At 44.7% G+C, this 14,322-nt stretch overlaps 1 long non-coding RNA gene across 1 annotated transcript in view; it reads right to left on the bottom strand.

The window, feature by feature from the left end:
- LOC119923033 overlaps positions 1-14,322 on the bottom strand; it is a 106,882-nt gene that overhangs the window by 20,994 nt on the left and 71,566 nt on the right. Inside the window, exon 2 of the long non-coding RNA XR_005448754.1 lies at positions 4,516-4,646. This is a non-coding gene — a long non-coding RNA (uncharacterized LOC119923033). The remainder of the gene's footprint in view (positions 1-4,515; positions 4,647-14,322) is intronic.

Raw genomic sequence — 14,322 nt, 5'->3', positions numbered from 1 at the left:
TTCCAGCGCAGTGAGCACTGAACTGGGTAAAAAGTTCAGGTCAAACCAGAAGCTGCTCGCTTCTGGAAAGTGCCACCATTCATATGACATAGGCCTTGGAGCTTCTGGAAGTTGGAGTTCCAGCAGCTGAGGAGACAACTGGACATAAGTGACGTGGAATTACAACACATGCATATCCCAAACTCTATGCTGCTGTTGACCCCCCAACTTAAAACCTTTAAGATGGAGGTGTTGTGGCGGACCACAGTCACCCAAACTTAACTGGACTTGGCTTGGTGTTGTTCTAATTAGACTTAATAGAATTCAAACCTCTGGGCCTACAGGAAGTACTTTAGGTGATCAATCAATCACTCGTATTTCTTGAGTGCTTACTCTTTCCAGAGCACTGTACTAAGCACTTGGGCGAGTACAATATAAAAGAGTTGGTAGACACGTTCCCTGCCCACAGTGAGCTTACAATCTAGTGGATGAGCTTACAGTCTAGAGGATGGAACTGAACCACTTTAACTTGTGTTAAGACTAGGATCCTTGGGACCTTCCTCAGGGCAGTCAATGATTATTTCCTTGGCAGTTCTGAGCACTCGGTGTTGACTGATAATGATCACGATCTTTCGAGGACTGGCAGGACTGCAATGCTGAAGGATGCAAACAGTAGTAGTACAAAAGAAGTCCTTGCTTTTGTCACAGCTACTTTATTGGCCTGATCCAAGTGCACTGTGTTCTTGGCTTGCAGACTCAGATGCAGGTCACTAAAAAGGACAAGGATGTAGGAACATAACTAGTCTCCCAGCTTTTTTCAACCTTCTTTGCGTTAATCTAGAAATGGGGAGAGCCAAGCCCACTGATGTCTAAGGAGTCGGTTTAGGCTAGGGGGGAATGCCATGACAAAATTCTTTGCGGGGAAGGAAAGTGTTTTATCTTCTGAAGAGCAGACCTGGTCTCACATAGTTGTTGTGGCCCCACCCAAGGCCACAGAGGGTTCCTGCAGTTGCTACCTTTAGCATTGTACTGCTGGCTCCTCTTTTTTAAAAAAATGTGGTATTTATTAAGCACTTACTATGTGCCAGGCACTGTTCTAAGCACTGGGGTAGCTACAAGCTAATCAAGTTGGACATAGTCCTTGTCCCATATAGGGCTGACTGTCTTAACCCCCATTTTACAGGTGAGGTAACTGAAGCAGAGAGACGTGAAGTGACTTGCCCAGAGACCCACAAGTGATGGAGCCGGGATTAGAAACCAAGGCCTTCTGTCAGGCCAGTGCTCTATCCACTAGGCCATGCTGCAACTGCCCGAGATGGAGTAGGAAAGAAAAAGGACATGTATAGAGATTGGGTAAGGTCAAAATGTATTCTTCTGTTCCAATCCTGAGCCCAATTACTGCTTGAAAAGTACAATTTGTTTATCTATTTGCTTGCTTTTGTCTTATTATTTGTATTTATGCTTTCACTTTTTTCCCTATTATATATTTAGAAATTTAATTCTGACAGTCTCCCTTATTAGATCATCAGCCCCTGGGAGCAGGGATTGTTTCTTTGGGAACAGTGCTATTCACACAGTAGGTGCTGATGATCATCATCACCTTCATCATCGTCGGTATTTATTGAGATATGGGGACAAACGTTGAAAAATAAAAAGGGTTAGAATGGGCCCAAGAGTAAAAATAACCAGGTCTAATTCTGGAGTGAGAAATTTTTGTTTGGGTATCACCTCATTCCATTCCTGAGCAAACCACCGGGCAGTGATGCCATCAGGTTTTAGAGTAGATGGCCTCCATTCTCACCACCGACCGTTGCATCCTATATTCTTGGGTCAGTTCTCTCCAGTTCCCAAGAGTCACTTGCGGAGTTCCCTCAAGTATGTCCTGAAAACTCATTTCTTCAAATCCATCTCCTGTCGAGAACCATTCCCGGCAAAAGCTCTTATTCTTAATTTGGAAGCCTCCCTTCTCTTACCTGACCTACTGAAACTATTTCCTATTGGTTTACAGGCCCTATCCAGGAAACAGACTCTCATCCATAGCAATACACTAATTAATCAGCAGGACCAGAATTTGCCACCACCTAGGGACACTGAACAATTAAAGCAATAAAGATGATAATAATAATAGCCGCCCCACTTCAAATTTTCTAAATGGAATGTTTTCTTTTAAGGAATGCCAATGACTTTACATTTGTAGCTCTCATTTTCCTGTGAGAAATAGTGAATAATCTGGAATGTGGGGCCAAGGCCATATCTAATTCCCACTTATGTATTCTCTTCCAGTGCTTAGTACAGTGTTCTGAACACAGTAAGCTCTCAACAGATACTATTACTACTACAACCACCACCACCAACATCAAGATAGCTTAAAAGGGCCACCTGGGTTCTGAAAATCCTGTTAATTTTACTTGCTCTGCTTTAGGTGGCATATGAGCCAGGGGAGTTAAAAGGGGACTGGGGAAACAATATATGCCATATATACAAAAATATGCAATAATAGATGCAAAGGGAGAAAAGACATTTACTCCCAAATACCCCATCCCCACCCACGGCTCTGAGAAGCCAGGGAGAGCATATAGGCTCACACAACACTATTTTGGGCCAGTACTTTGATCATTCTTATCTGAAAGGGTGGATTCAGATCTTTGGAGTGATCTTGCCAGACCATATGGGGTTTGCTAAGCAGAGACAGTTTTTGGGCTACTGCTTAAATTTTTTTATGGCATTTGTTAAGTGCTTACTATGTGTCAAACACAGTTCTAAGCACTGAGGTAGATACAAGTGAATTAGGCTGGACACAGTCCCCGTCCCACACAGAGCTCAAGTTCTCATTAGGGGGGAGAACAGAAGAACTGAGGCATGGAGGAGGTAAGTGACTTACCCAAGTAACACAGTAAGCATTTGCTAGAGCCAGGATTAGAACCCAGGTCCTCTAACTCCCAGGCCTGTGCTCTTTCCACTAGGCCATGCTGTTTCTGTATCCTTAAGCCCGTCGGAGGCAAGTGTTATACTAAATAGGACTGCAGTTGCTTCTGCCAGAGATTATCGCAGGGACCTTGGAATGCATCTTCCCATGAGGTGCCCTGCTTTGCAGGACAATTTGCACCCCTTTAGGAATGGACTTTACGCTGCAAAGAATAGCCTTGTAGTCTTCAACCCCTGATTCCCGACATATCTCAGGAGTAGAGTTGATGCCAGAGGTCGAAAGGTGAAGCCAAAAATCTCCTTTCATCTATTTCATTCACCTCACCTGCTTCCCATCCCATCTGGCCACATATTCATCATCATTTCATGGAGGCAAGCCCAGGATGAGGGTCCTTACTGAGGCAGGAAATAAGGCCCTGGAGAGGAAGACACCCAGCTTCCTGGTCTTGCTCTGTAAAGCACTCTGGGCTTGGAATCCAGGGCCTGTTGGAATAAATGACCCTCTGTGCTGCAGCCAAGCCTGGAAGAGTGTTTGCTTTATTTTAATACAATACCTTGGACTTATTACCTAGTACCTTGTTTCCCCAGAGCTTCAATACTCCCTACACAGGGTCTCCTTGACCCTTAGAGTCAGGGTTGGACTAACCAGCTGCATAGTCCTAGCAAATTCTGCCCAAAGGAGGCCCGGCATGGGCTCAGATCAGGTTTTGAACCGGATCAGATCAAGTCCAAAAACAGGAGGCAGGATGGCTAGTGCCTCTAGGGCCTCTGAAGTTGGAAGTGGCCCCCAAAATGGTAGCCAAGGGGGCCAGGTCGATGTTTGTTGACTCTATGAATCTTGAAGACACAATAGCCCAGAAAAACAACTACTCAATGCTCTCCTCTCCTAGAAGTAAGGTTGGGTGAGTGGGGGGCAGAATGAGGGGGTTCTGCTTAAGGTGTGTCCAGGGCAGCCCTATATTTCTCAGCCAATGAAGGGCCAGTCCACTCAGAGACCCAGCAGAGTGAAAATCTGCCCCTCCTGCCTTTATCATCCCTTGGAAGAAGGGGCAGGATTATTCCTACACGGGAAAACAAAGGCCCAGGCAAAGCCAAACCTGACCTGAGAACATCCAGGCTGCCTAGATTAGACAGGGGGTTGTCTCCTCAGGGACATTTATCCTGATTCATCCATCTCCATTCATCTTTACGATGGCAAGATCCCCTTGCAGAAAATGTCTAAACTCCCCCAGAGAGTTAAGCATACACTAACTCTTGAAACCACTCCCTAAAAACATGGAGGAAGAAAGAGGTGGGTTCAGCAGAGTGCCTGTAATATTTATGCTGAGCACAAGATGCACTTCTGCAATGGGGCTTCCTGCGGTTTCAACAACATTCCTCGTTCCCCCTCCTCCTCCTCTTCAGTCCCCTCCCTTTCCAGCGGATACTCCAGAGGCCGCCAAAACAAACATAGCACGTGGGAAACAGTCAGTAAATCCAAAACAAAGGAGGATTTCTTTTATCAGCTGTTTCCTGTTGTCAGAGAATAAATTACCAGCTTTAACCTGGAAAAAAAAAAAGAGGAGCTGTGCTGTGTGGAAACGAAATAGATGGAGTAATAGTGTGATGTACCTGAGTTTTCTTCATTCAGCTCTGTTGGGAAGGTGAAACCTGGGAAGCTTCTTTCAGGCTGAGGATACAGCTCAGAGGTGGAGCAGGAATGAGGGTAGAGGTGGAGCCCAGACAGCCTTAGATTTCCCTGCCTAGAAGAAGGGGAAAGGACTTGATGACTTCTGGTCCCTCATTCATTCATCCTGGACAGAGGTCTTATGTTAAAGGACCTGGGTACAAGACTTGCTTCCTGTGTGATCTTGGGCAAGTCTCTTAACTTCTCTGTGCTTCTCATCTGCAAAATGGTTCAATACCCTCCCTATGGGGGGGTCCACTGTAGCAAGCATAAGTAACATAATTTAACAAATCAATCCATCAATCCATGGTATTTCTGGAGCATTTACTATGCACAGAGCACTCTACTGAGTACTTGGCAGACTACAACAGAATTCGTGGGTACGTTCCCTGCCTATAACAAATTTACAGTCAGGAGGACTGTACAAATACCACAGTTATAGTGGGTTGTCTGCTGTGTGAACTTGGGCAAGTCACTTAACTTCTCTGTGCCTCAGTTACCTCAATAAAATGGGGATTAAGACTATGTGCCTTATGGGGGATAGGAACTGTGTTCAACCTGATTAGTTTGTATCTACCCCAGAGCTTAGTACGGTGCCTGGGTCACAGTAAATACCTAGCAAATACCAGAATCTTTCTAAAAATGGGATTTTGAGGCTTCTTTGAAAGGCAAGGCAGGGGGCAGAAAATGTATCTTAAATTGTCGTTCAGTTCCATAATCAATCAATGGTATTTATTGAGCACTTATTCTGTGCAGAGCCCTACACTAAGTGCTTGGGTGAAAATACTAGAGTAAGCAAACATGGCCCCTGCCTTCAAGGTATTTACAATCTAGGCAAAGAGACAGACATCAAAATCAATTCCATAGACCTCCTTACTTTCGTACCCTTGTCCTGGAAATACATTTTGTATTCCTGGCCACCCACCAGAAAATTCACTCTCTGTACCTAATCTGATTATTTGACATCCACCCCAGTGCTTCGTTCAGTGCTTGGCAGAGTGTAATTTTATCATTCGTATTCATATTTTAAGTTCCAGCAGGTCTCTGCTCTGGCATGTTTCTCGGGGTTGGGGGTGGGAGGCACCACTCCCAGGAGTCAGGCCAGGCTTTGAGATCTTTCTGTGACCTCTGAGCCAGGGAAAGCTGGGGACATGCCCAAGAAATTCAGGGACATTTGCCAACATAGCAGGTGAAAGCTTCCAGCGATGCCACTAAACCAACCTGGGGCACAAGGGCAAGACTGGTGTTAGCCCTTCCACGGCCTCTGGCAACCTGGCATTGGCTGGGCTGGGGCCAGGGCAGGGTTTAAAACATGGAACTTTCTGCCACTTTACTGGTTGTGCTCTTTGAACCACACCCAACTACCTTAGGACTCAGGAGGCTTTGGCTCTGGGTTTTTACACTGTCCCAGGCTGGATCTGGGAGGGGGGAATTTAGGGAAGTGAACTACTGGAGTAATTCCAATTCTTAAATCCCCATCCCTGTCCAATCCAGGGTCATGAAATCCCGTCTTTTGGGGGGCTACCAGAGCCTTCTCCTCAGGGTGGGGAGGGGCCTAAGAGAAGCTCTGCTGGTTTACAGGGAGGGGTGGAGCGCAGAAGCAGCCACCCCCTTCAACCACCGGCTTCGCCTGCTCCTAAAACTGATTCTGGTCAAAGGGTGATGAGCTTTCTTCCAAATGACTTGGAATCCCACAGGCCTTCTTCCCCCAAGTTGGGCTCAGCCCACAGAGCTGAGGTTTGAGATTCTCCCGCCGCTCTGGCAGCAGACCTGTTCCTTTTGAGTCGGAGGGCTCCCGCAACTCTCATCCCAGCAGGGGTGGGCTCCTCGCACACGCTGAAAGGCATCCAGTAGATGAAAGGGGCCGATTTAACACTGCTGGGAAGACGGCTCTTGGGCTGCCTGGCTCTCGCTGAGGCCTGCCGGTGCCTTTGACTTCCCAGCAGTGACATAACCAACTTACTCCGGCCCCTCCCCTACTACAGAGTTTTCTCACGTCCCCCCGCTCCTCCTGCTACCCTTACTCTAGGTTCTCTCCCTCTTCTCCTTTTCGTTCTCCCCACTTACTCGCCCTTCTCCCTGTTCTCCTTGCTTGATTTCCTGGTTCAGTCCGGAGTACACATCGGGGAGAGCAGAGTGGGGTGGCTGGGTTCCTTCTGGCTCCAGACTGAAGCTGACCGCTTGACCCGGAGATGCCTCTAGCAGGTCTGATTTGGGCAGCCAGGGCCTGCTTAGCCATTGCCTGCTGGGCTTGGGGATGAGCCTCCTCTCTTTGCCGCAGCTCAAGAAGCAGGCTGGCGTGTCTGACTGGAGTGTCCTGCCCCAGAGACTCTATAGCAATACCATCTGTTACTACAGTGAGTCTGGCATGGCTCCGGGTGGAGCGTGGGGGCTCCTGGACTGCTCTGAGGTAGGGGGATGGAGGGAATTCTGGCTCCCGTTCCCACTGCTCCAGATCTTCCGCCATCAGGGTGCTGTCCTAGACATGGCGCAGGGACCTGTGAGGTTCCCATCACACAGCAGGGTGAGATGGAGCAACTCTGGTGCTACTCCTGCTTGCCTACTCTCTGCAGCCATGGTTTCAAATGCTTTGCCCTTACCCCTCACCCACAACGCCCACTTGCTATTCCAGTAAAATACATTTTTGGCTTTCACCCCTGAAAATGAGCCTGCTATAACAAGACTGGAAGAGTTTCAGAAGGAAGAACAGAGTATCTGGGCTCCTCTTAGGGCCAATAAGAGAAACTTCTGAATTAGGGACTGTTTAAGGATAACTGGATGGGCCCCGTGGGGAGTTGAAGGTGATAGGAATAGGGCCAGACCCACACCACAATCAGCATCCCTGCCACTGCACACTTCGAAGAAGAGGTAAACTTGCTTGGTTTGGGCACAGAGCTCTTCCAGTATCTCTGCCAGAATCAACAGTTCTAATTGATTATCTATTGTGGCCAGAATAGCGGTTTAAGTGCTCAGCGAATCCACTAGAGATGGAAAAGACATTGTTCCAGTAGATGTAAACTCAGTCAATAGTACTTATTTAATGTTTACCATACTAAGCACTTGAGTGATTACAATATTAGGAGTAGCGGAGTCTTATTTTATATGCCTTTAGACAGAAGAGCTGAAAATGAGAAAAGAAATATAAATAACAGGTACAAGTGGATAACCAGGTACATAGATGAATGCTGAGGTGGTTGAAGGGATGGCTTAACTGGGACTAGGGTGAAGGGGGTATCTATCACCTGGAGGAGGTGACTTTTTACCAAGGCTTTGAAAGAAAGTTTATGCCAGTTCATGGTATATGTTAAGCATTTACTATGTTGCAAACACTGTTGTTGAAGCTGAAGGAAGAAGTCATCCCAGAAGAGGCGGGGGAAGGCTTGTATGACGGGTTGGAGGTGAGAGGATCAAGAGCAAGGAATATGTACATACTTTTGGATGACTGTATGACATCTAGCATAGCATTATGCCAATGGGTTTAATAATATTCTGAATGGTATTTGGATTGAGTGGGGTTACCATTGGATTTGGAGGAAAACAACCTTTTGTGAAGCCCATTTTCTTCCAGAAAAGGTCTAAACTGCAGATATAAAAGGCAAAAGTATACATACCTATGTATATGTATATATACATATTCCTTGCTTTTATATAAATGTGTACACACATAAATACACACACACATATATATACACATATATGTGTGCGTACACATTTATATATACAGAGAGAGACAGAGACAGAGAGAAAGGCAGGCAGAGGCATTCCTCGGGAGCATTAAAGGCCTGCTGGCAGTTGACAAAAGTGGAAGTTTGTGTTCTCCAGCATGCAATAAAGATGCAAACGGAAGCCTCTTCCAGTGGGTACTGAGGACCTCATCTCTTTCCTTCCCCTCACTGTAGCCCCATCCTCATTCCCCAGTTCCCTGCTGACCAAAGGGTTGCCTCATTTAATCAGGACAGACTGTTGTGGAGCGATTCCCATTGTCCACCATCCCTCCTGGTGCCCTAGTTCATCATCTCCATGAGTTACTGCAGCAGGTCTCCTGCCGTGTTGCGGACTACCTCTGCTGGGCCCTGTCCCACCTGGGAAATGCCCTGGTTATCCTCAATTGAATATGCCCGCCATCCAGATTTGGAAACTTTGCAATATCACGCAATATCTCCCCATATTCCACATATCCACAGTTTTGACTAGTTAGAGCTGAAGAAGTGGTGATCTTAACTCTCTTCCCCTTTCTAACAAGGCGCTCATGCTCCACAAACTCCTATTTGCACTGAAAAATGATTGCGGTATTCTCTCTGTCTCTCATTTAATAACCTAGTGGTGTTTGAACTATTGCTATTTTGTAATGTTGGTCTGTATTGAAATACTTAGGTTTAATAGATCCTGGAAAGCAGGAATGGGTCTACCTTGGTTTGTACATTCCCAGCTGAACATAGGCGGATATTTCATATGTCCTCTTTGATGAAGCCTAGCTTTAGACAGCTGGGAGACAGTACCAGAAGGCAGACCAGCCTGGGGTACAGCAATTAGAAGCGGGGTAACTCTCCTGGAACAAGGAGTTCAAGACAATCGTGACACAAAGAGAGAGGAACAAAAATGGTGCCAGATTCTGTCGAGGGGGGCAAAGGAAACACGTGCAACACGGCGTGAGCTTTATGTGTGCAGAGTGTGGAAGGGATTGTTGTTTCGGCATTTGTCTTACCAGTTATACCCACACCCATAAATAAAACACTCACTATTAGTTTTTATAATCTTTGAACCTAAAGGAAATTGATCTATCTGTGTTATCTCTCTATCTTATCTGATGACAATGATAAGGATTACTGCCTAATTTTGGTGAAGAGAGACAGCGTATGGGGTTTTCCTGGAAAAATCTCAGCTTCTAGTTGCCACTGAATTTTTAAAAACAAACAAAACAACTTTATGCATTATGGAGAAAAAGTGAAACCACTTAAAATTTCTTTACTGAAATTCATATTTGGATGAAGTTTTAGGCAAAAGTTTAGGCCAAATTTATTTTATGGGTACCTCCTCGCCCATCCCTACCAATAATGCTATTTGAATCTTTCCATGTAATTAGTGAGTGAGGGTAATTAATGCCTAGGAGAATTTGGCTGAACATATCTTTGGATGCATGAGCATTTTTAAATAGACCAGAAGGTAGTAAAGTACATGCTTCTACTTGCTGACAGTGAAAATGTCTAGTCAGAATTAAGGTGTTATTTCCACATGCCAATCTGCACACCATTTATATGCTTCTTAGGTGGACCTAGTCTGTTGGTGGAAAAGAAAGGAGTTTATCGGGAGCTCTGAATAGTGTGGCATGGCATTTGGAGTAAGGTGGAAAAAGGTGGGTGATGGGAAAGTGGTAGTTTCTCAGTTGATTGGTCATAGTAGTATCTATTTGCTTGTACATATCTGTTGTTAGCCCACAGCAAAGAGCTCACTGGTCATTTGGTTAATCAGTCACTAATGAGCACCCACGGAGGGCAGAGCCCTGTAACTGTGTGATGGAAGCATTTTCATAGGTTGGAAGGAGGGGAAGGCTTCTAGAGGCCTTTTATATCTGCAGTTTAGACCTTTTCTGGAAGAAAACGGGCTTTGCAGAAGGTTGTTTTCCTCCAAATCCAATGGTAACCCCACTCAATCCAAATACCATTCAAAACATTATTAAATCCATTGGCATAATGCTATTCTAGATGCCACACAGTCGTCCAAAAGACCTTGAGAAACTCACTTTCTAAGGAAAAGCCAGCAAAGCCAAGGAGAAATTCAAAACTGAACCTTCCCTGACTAGGCCAGGCAGGCAGTTGCTATACTGGTTTTGACAGACCACTACCCTTTCTCAAATGAGGCCTTAGGTTCTGGTTTGAAACAATTATCATCATTCACACGAAGCACTTAAATTCCCATTTCATATTGTGCGGAGATAAAGACTGAGAATTCATGTCTCTGAAGGTCTGGTACAAATGAGTGAAAATAAAACATCTCCAGACCTCCCCCTCAAAGACACAGACTTTATTTATTTTCCTCAGGAGTGGAGTGCCTAGTAATAGGTACCCTTTTCAATTCTTTTTTTTTTTTGGTTTAGTAGGGCATAAAATTTAGGGAGGCAGGCAGCTGGACTATACTTAATCTTTATTTAAATTTGGAGCTTGTTGGGTGTAGTCACAGCTCAATTAACCAGAATGCATGGAGCCTAGCAGAGTGTAGACAGTGCGATGTGCTGGATAGGGGTTTATCTAGGTTTATGTGCTGTAACTGACTGTGAGCCCAATGTTGGGTAGGGACTGTCTCTATATGTTGCCAATTTGTACTTCCCAAGCGCTTAGTACAGTGCTCTGCACATAGTAAGCGCTCAATAAATATGATTGATGATGATGATGATAACTGAGGTGCAGGGGCACTACTAGATTTACTACAGGTTCTCTTCCAAATAGGAGGCTTGTGGGGCTACAATACTGCTACTGCAGGGCCCTTGCGGAGGGCAGCTGCATGCTTCTTTGTCAGAAACAGCATGGCCTAGTGAAAAGAGCCCATGCCAGACTGTCAGGATGCCTGGATTCTAATAATAATAATAATAGTGGTATTTGTGAAGTATTTACTATGTGCCAGGCACTGTACTAAGCACTGGGGTAGGTACAAGATAATTGGGTTAGACACAGTCTCTGTCCCACACGGGGCTCACAGTCTTAATCCTCATTTTACAGATGAGGGAAACTGAGACCCAGAGAAGTTAAGTGACTTGCCTGAGGTCACACAGCAGACATGTGTTGGAGCCAGAATTAGAACCCAGGTCCTCTGACTCCCAAGCCTGTGATTTTCCACGAGGCCATGCTGCTTCTAATCCTGGCTCTGCCACTTGCCTCCTGTCTGACCTTGGGCAAATCCCTGGACTTAATTGTAACTTGGTTTCCTCCTCTATAAAATGTGAATGAAATACTTTTTCTCTTATTGTACTTTCCCAAGGGCTAAATACAATGCTGTGCTCACAGTAAGCACTCAATAACTACATTGATCATTTGATTTTTCCCCCCATTCCCCCTCTTAGACTTGAGCCCAATGTGGGACTGGGACTGTTTCTGATTTTCTTGCAACTACCCCAGCATTTAGGATAGTGCCTGGCACAAGATAAGTGTAACTATTATTATCATTATTAATAAATCTCCATGGGGTCTCTGGGGCCACAGTATTTTTCCATCTTTCATGCTACGATAACACAGGTTTGGAGAGACTGAAATGCTGAGATCTCTGGATATGTGGAGTCAAGACTGTAAGCTCCCGCTAGACGGTAAGCTCATTGTGGGCAGGTAATGTGTCTTTTTATTATTATATTGTACTCGCCTAAGTGCTTAGCACAGTGCTCTGCAAACAGTAAGTGCCCAATAAATATGACTGATTGAGTGAATGGGCATGATTACTTTCGTTAGACTATATGGCATGAAAAAGCACACCGTCACTTGATCCTAATGCCTGGATATAAGAATAAGAGACTTGAGGTGCTAGCTTTTTTTGGGGTTTTTTATGGTATTTGGTAAGCACTTACTATGTTCCAGGCACTGTACTAAGTGCAGGAGTAGATACAAGCTAATTAGGTTGGACACAGTCCATGTCCCACAGTCTTAATCCCCATTTTACAGGTGAGGGAACTGAGGCACAGAGAAGTTAAGTGACTTGCCCAAGGTCACACCGCAGACAAGGCATGGAGTCAGGATTAGAATACAGGTCCTTCTGACTTCCAGGGCTGTGCTTTAATTACTAGGCCTTGTTACTTCTCATTTTGTAGCAATGGCCGTCCATCCACATCCCAAACTCTGGCTCAAGAAACAAGGTTGCGGGAGCACAGTCCTTCACCTGAGAGATCCACAGTGACACCGAGGATTGCTATCATATTCTCCTTTCTAGCATCCTTTGCTGTGACGGTCGGAGAAAGAATCCCAGGATGAAGAGACCATTGGTCTGGCCCATAATGGCACTCCTTTTGGTCTTATTCTTATCAGAGACCGAAGAGAACTGTGGCTCTTGATTCTGCAGATCAGACCTCAGGGACCATGGCCATGGCTGGATATTTGTTAACACCGGTCTGGTTCTGAGGGAGACAGGCCAGCTCAAGGATTACAAATGAAACCAGAAAAAAAAAATGTACGTTCAGTTGAAAACAAACAACATTTAGGAATAAACATGGTTGCTCACCAAGATGTTTGCGACTGGGAGACCTTTGTAGGTCAGGGCATGTGTCAAATCTGATTATCTTGCATTTATCCCAGTGCTTAGTACAGTGCCTGGCACATAGTAAGTGCTTAACAAATACCATTAAAAAACAGACGGCCCTTGTAATTGAAATACTGTAATTACAGCCAAAGAAAGAGGATGACTGAAAAGGAGATGTAGAAGGAAGGACATAAATGTATAGCACAAGGATAGAAGGCAAAGAGAGAGGGGCTGAGAAAATACATAACAAGAGAACAGAATAAATGAGAAAGGATACAAGATGAAATAAGCAAATGAAAATCAATCAATCATATTTATTGAGTGCTTACTGTGTGCACAGCACTGTACTGAGCGCTTGGGAAGTACAAGTTGGCAACATATAGAGACAGTCCCTACCCAACAGTGGGCTCACAGTCTAGAAGGGGGAGACAGAGAACAAAACCAAACATATTAACAAAATAAAATAAATGGAATAGATATGTACAGGTAAAATAAATAGAGTAATAAATATGTACAAACATATATACATATATACAGGTGCTGTGGGGAAGGGAAGGAGGTAAGACAGGGCTTAAGGGAGCAGAGGACCAAAAAAAAAATGAAAATGCAAATATATAAAGGGGAGGTAGAAAAGCAATGAGAGATGCATCCATTTCACCAGGAGGTTTATGGGGGACAAGGCAGTGAGAACTCCTGGAAAGGGTGAAAAGAAAGCCCAGGGGCAGGAGATAAAGTAAAAATGAAATATCGATGGAAAGGAGCACGGGAAACAATAATAAGCACAAATCTTGTTATGAGAAAATACAAAAATAAGGAAGCAGAGAAAAAGATAAATGAATGGAAACTTTCCAAAAGATGGTTTATTAGGGGCTTTTCTTCATTAAAATGAAACTATATCTTATTAGAGAACACGAGTTGTATGCATCTCAGCCCAGGCTAACACATCTTTAGGTATGTTGCTCTCTTTTGACAGTTAAGGTTTATGGAAAGGTGCCTGGTAATCTGAAATTAATCTTCTAGATCAATTAGAAGACTGAAGGAAATGACCGGCTCACTCAGGGAAGCTGAGATAATAATAATAATAATAATAATAATAATAATAATAATAATAATAATAATGTTGGCATTTATTAAGCGCTTACTATGTGCAGAGCACTGTTTTAAGCGCTGGGGAGGCACAAGGTGATCAGGTTGTCCCACAGGGGGCTCACAGTCTTAATCCCCATTTTACAGATGAGGTAACTGAGGCACAGAGAAGTTAAGTGACTTGCCCAAAGTCACACAGGTGACAGTTGGTGGAGCCTGGATTTGAACCCATAACCTCTGACTCCAAAGCCCGTGCTCTTTCCACTGAGCCATGCTGCTTCTTTGCAAGCAAGCTGGAAGAAGGCAAGAGGAAGAGGTAAATAAGTTGCTTCGAGAGTTAATGTTAGGGCAAGTTGGTAAGGATGCCAGCTTTCCCTAAGGGGTGCTCTTGCTCTTTTTTGTGTAGATAAATTACTTTGCTTTGGAACATTTCCTTCTGGCATAGGAATGTC

This window comes from Tachyglossus aculeatus, chromosome 2, assembly GCF_015852505.1.
Source record: "Tachyglossus aculeatus isolate mTacAcu1 chromosome 2, mTacAcu1.pri, whole genome shotgun sequence".
Taxonomy (NCBI): Eukaryota; Metazoa; Chordata; class Mammalia; order Monotremata; family Tachyglossidae; genus Tachyglossus; species Tachyglossus aculeatus.
Note: the sequence above shows the minus strand (reverse complement) of the source record. Positions and strands in the feature narration are given on the sequence as shown.